Consider the following 5481-nt stretch of genomic DNA (forward strand, 5'->3'; position numbering starts at 1 on the left):
ACCTATCATGGCGATTTCTGCCATGAAGATATCGGGGCGATGGCACTGTGTGGGGGATTCCGAATTTGTAATACATGTATGTTTCAAAAACAACAGTTTGAAAGTATTTGCGGACAGAAGACGGAAACGTTTACATATAGTATAGGCCTAATCCAAAAGTTGAATAAAATAGAAAATTTTGCTGCACAGTAGTCTCGTGTTGTTTAGCGCCTCGCGCCTTTCGTGCATTCAAATGTACAGGAAGACCACCCTTTGTGTAAAAGGTCACTTCGAGATTTGCTGGCTACAAGCAGGCATGGCAACGCGGAGGTCGTCATGTGCGTATTTATAAATACGTATTTATAAATATAGTCGAAGCCTACTGTAAGATATATATAGTGGACTAAACAGTGAACAATACTAAAAGCAACGTTACATGTATTTTGAATATACAGTTGTTTAATGTCACATTCCTTCAAAATCTTGTTATTTTGTTCTTCATTCCCTTATTCTTATTATTTTTGTTCATTTTTGTTCATCTTTGTCTTCAATTCTAATTTCAATTTCTTTCTCGCCTTCTACTAGTTACTAATTAATTGATAAAGCCTCATGTTGTCATTTCAAAAGCAATAATGTAAATGGAACAAAATGTTGCAATTTTTATCAGTGATTTCGAAGTTATTCCTGCAAGCAAGTTTCACACGGTTTGCAGGAGTAAATAGGCACAGTTATGCTATCTACTATCTAACACACTTAGCAATCTACTTTTGCCTTAGTTCCAAAGCTATAAATAATAATTACACATAACACATTAAACTGGGGCTAACATCCTGGAAGGATATTCATAATATAATCACTTTCCTTGAAACGTTGTAAATTGTAAAAATATTTTTCTTCTTTTTTTTCATTTTAGTTACCGCTTTCTGTGCCTTCTTTTATTCTCTTTTTAACTTCATTATTCATCTTTATTTTCTACTGCTTGTTGATCGTTCTCGTTTTTCTCCTCCTCATAGATTTTTTCCTTCCTCGACCTTTTTGCCCTCCTTTTGTTTTTGTTGTTCTCTCAGAATCTCTGTATTATTCCCGTTGCTGAAATTTTTGTTCTTGTTCTTGTTGTCATCTTTTCCCTATTTATTGCACTATGGTTGATTTTTATATTGCTTAAGAAATTATAAAAACGTTTAGAGATATACGCTATAATCGTGTAGAGATTAAACACCATGATCACAGTATACAATCTGTACTAATTTTATGATCTAAACGTCAAATTTGCAAATCACAATGACTTGTAGTATGTGACGTTGGACACTTGTCCAAAGTCATATATATATATTATGACCATGTATTACACACCCACAAACCCTACGGTACCGTCAAACCAGTTTCCGTGTTTCTCAAAATGTGAACATCCCTGTTACTATGATTCACATACTCGACATACTCTTTATCATAATACTCTAGACTATCATACACCCAAAAGATGGCCTGTCAGCATGTTTTCAAATGGTATACTTCAATTACATTTCTATTGATTAACATAGCGTTAATCCAATCCAATGGATCGGGCATGTAGTGAAGCGTGTACCCGGAAACACTCCTTAACCCATTTCAAAGAAGAAAGAAAACATCGTCTTAGTTTACATAAAGGAATGAGCGAAAGTAAATAAAAGATATAGGTCATTGTTTCAGATGAATTTTTTCATGCTATACTTGCCTCATCATGTATATAGTGATAGTTATTGCAATGTGCAATTGCAGATATTAGAAGTACCGTTGTCAATCATGTACTTTTATTTTATAGAAACAAAATGCGCCACACACTTGAGTATCTTCGTAAAAAGATGGGGTGGGAAACTTTGGAAAAGCGCAGAAATTACCATCTCAATCTTGCTGTTTTTAAATGTCTTTCTGGGCTGGTCCCAAATCCTTTTGCAATCATTTTTCACTTGTAGGGAATTCACACACTCTCAATACTCGCTCGAGTGCTCATGGGAAAATTAGACCCATTAGGCCTTTTCTTGAATATGGCAGGCGCTCATTTCAATATAGGGGGGCTCTTGCTTGGAATCAACTCCACAATTCAATTATTTCTCCGTTACCAACCAGTACTGGTTTTTAAATCAAGATTCTATCCAAAATAGTAGGTCTATTAATTTCTCTTGCCACCAAACATTGGTTTAAAAAATTTAGGCTCTTTTGTTGAGTATTTTTAAATAATAGGCATTGCAATGATTGTTACAGGATCAACTTTTGCCAAATTTCTTTTGTTTAATTTTTTTGCTGTTTGATTATTGTGTTCTATCCTACATTTTGTAGCCACTAAGTTTTTATCCATTTCCTTTGAATATTTGAATGTAGTTTGTTGTATTTTGAAATCCTGATTTTAAATTATTATGCTGGCATAATCTTTTATCATTTTAAAATTTAAATTCTCATATAAGAAATAATAATAATATTGATTTTGTCAATGTATTTGAAAATGTAGTCTAATTAATGCAATATAGTGTGTGCTACATGTATGTATTATTTTTTACCTATCTTTTAATATTATTGTTGTACCCAATTAATTTTGGTAATTCATGTAATTTAAGTTAATATAGTAAATTATTCTAAGTGTTTTGTAATTATTTATTTGTATTTTTGTATGTAATAACTGGGCCATATGGAAGAACAGGGAATACTTAAATTTTCCCCTGAATATGGACCCAGTATAAAGAAGAAATAAACAAACAAACAAACTTGAAATATACTGCGCCAAAAAAGTATCCTTACACTTGGAAAATTAATCACAATTTCAAAACTGAACCATATTTGGGTAAATTGTTTTTGTAATAGATGCACTATATTAGCCTGCACATTATGACACCACGTTGAATCCAGTGTGACCTCAAACAATAAAGTTACAAGCAATTGAATAGACGAAGGTCCGGTTTTAAAAGTGACAAACTGGCCTATACAAGGCGCAAAATGATTTCAACAAGCGCAACAAAGAGACAACACAGTTTCTTCAATGAAGCTTTATTTAAAGCAGTATTTATTTAAGTTTTTACTTCTCTACACTCTACACTCTTCATAACTTCCATTTTATTTGTCAGCTCTTTTGTTTCAGTGTCTTTTGTTCACTTTGTTTTAAATTAAAGGCACGCACAAATAGCCATTTACCACTTTAAAAACTGGACCTTCGTCTAATCAAATGCGTGTAACTTTGCTTCTTGAAGTCACATTGGATTCAACGGGGTGTCATAATGTGCCGGATTAGATAGTGCATCTATTAAATAAACAAATTTACCCCCAATATGGTACAGTTTTGAAATTGTGATTATTTTTCCAAGTGTAAGGATACTTTATTGGAGCAGTATATATGAGTGAAGATACGTCTTGAAAAGTACGTCGTGAATAGTGCGTACATTGACATTTCTTTTCAAAAAAGATCGTTTACAATATTTGGTTTCTATTACTTCATATATTTTCTTTACAATATTATTGAACATTTCAACTGACGGTTGCCGTTGTTATTTCTGTAAAATTATTGTGACTGTGACATTAATCACATTTTGTTCAGGTTTCTCGAAGTTTTTCTTTTTCCTTCAGCTTACTGTGATCAGTTCAAAACGGCAACAATAGTAATATCCCTTGATATCATCTGACAAGTGTCCAAAGTCACATACATCAAGTCATTGACTCGGTTAAAGCTAGACTACTCCCTATTCCAGAAAAATACAGAACTAATTTTTTGGGGATTAAAAAATATTATCCTGTTTTGCCAAATGAAACATAGCTGAATCTTAATCCTTTAGTTAGTCCTAACTAGCAATAAAAGTCAAATTTTAATATTTGGCCAATTTTTGGAAATAAGGGCCAAAAACGTGCGTTTTTATGGTGTTTTTCGTATGCTGTGACAATCTAGCCTAAAGACTTGTACTAAGACTAATTTCAGTTTATGCATTCTAATGTTTGGAAAAGGCATGCTTCATTCTTATAACCAACCATTTAATTAAAGTAACACACAAAGTGAAAATTAGAGCAAAATTTCGGCATATACTCAAGATTTTGAATGCTTTTTGTGACTCGATTGTCAGAAAACATGCCAAAAATGTTTTTGGCTCTTTTTTCAAGAAGTTGGTAAAAAAGTGAACTTTTTCTTTTATCTCCAGTTAGGACTAAGTAAAGGATTAGGATTTAGCTATGATTCATTTGGCAAAACAAGATCATATTTTTTTTATTTCCAAAAAATTAGTTCTATATTTTTCTGGAATAGGGAGTAGGTATTGTATAAGCCACAAAAAAGATTTTCATTATCTAAATCAATATACAGTGTGGGCCAAAAACAACTTTACCCAATTTAAAAGGTTCATATCTCAAAATTTAAAAGTCTGCTGCAAATTGTTTTCACATATTCGTAAAGAACATCTTCTTTAGAGTATTTGGTGAAAAAACTATCCAAAAATGTATTAAATTAAAAACGTGACGCTAGTTTTAAATCAAAGGGTCAAAATTAACTTTGTCTACGCGAAGGCCTACTGGTTGTCGCGTCGCATCACTTGCAATGGCGAGTTCGATAAAGAATGAGAACCACTCAGTATACGCACAAATTTGTTCAGCAATTTTATATAACACAATCAAATAAATCAAACATGAACAATTTAAATGTCAAGCTATGATATTTCGTCATGATATGCAGCTTTCACGCTGCAAAGATAAACACAATTCTCTTCAAATAATTATGCGCAAAACATTTGTAACCTCAGACCTGGTATTTTTATCAATACGAAATGTATATCTACAAGAAAGTTTGAAGTTATTGACGTTATTGCGTTCGTGGTATGTTCGGCAAATTGTTGCGTCGACAACTGACTCTGGGGTTAGCTGCAAGTTCCCTTTGAACCGCTGCAATATTTGCCGCTGATTGGCCAGTTCTTGGACGTCCGCTCCGTGCTTTGCATCTATTCATCACCCTTCTGAGGTTGTGAAAGTTGTTCGAATGTAGAGTTATGGTAGGTTTCGGTGGGATCTTACGTTCGGAAAACGAATCCGAAATTGACGCTGCACTACCAAAAAGCTTTCTGTTCTTAATTAAGTATACCTCTGCCATAACAGTCATCTCTTGTGTTGTGAATTGCCTTATCTTGACACCTTGCAAACCTATTTAGAAATAAGCCACGCAGTCACAAAATGCACGAAGGCCTATTTAAAATTCAAAAATTGCGCCAGATAAAACCTTTGTAATTGTGTAATTTTTATGCTAATTATTGGTCAATGACAGGAGTGAAGTTCGAGTACATGACAATTAAATGGGGGCTAAAATCGATTGTATTTCTTTCATGCATGTAAAACAATCATTACTTTTCAAAGAGAAGCCAAACGTGTTTACCAATTACATGTATGCCTAACGCATATGTATGCCGTACTCTTAGCAATCGGACACATACCATTGAATTACGTGTGGACAAAGTGATTTTTGACCCTCGGACGTAAAACTAGCACCATTTTGTTAATTTAGCT

This window comes from Amphiura filiformis, chromosome 10 (genome assembly GCF_039555335.1).
Source record: "Amphiura filiformis chromosome 10, Afil_fr2py, whole genome shotgun sequence".
Lineage (NCBI taxonomy): Eukaryota > Metazoa > Echinodermata > Ophiuroidea > Amphilepidida > Amphiuridae > Amphiura > Amphiura filiformis.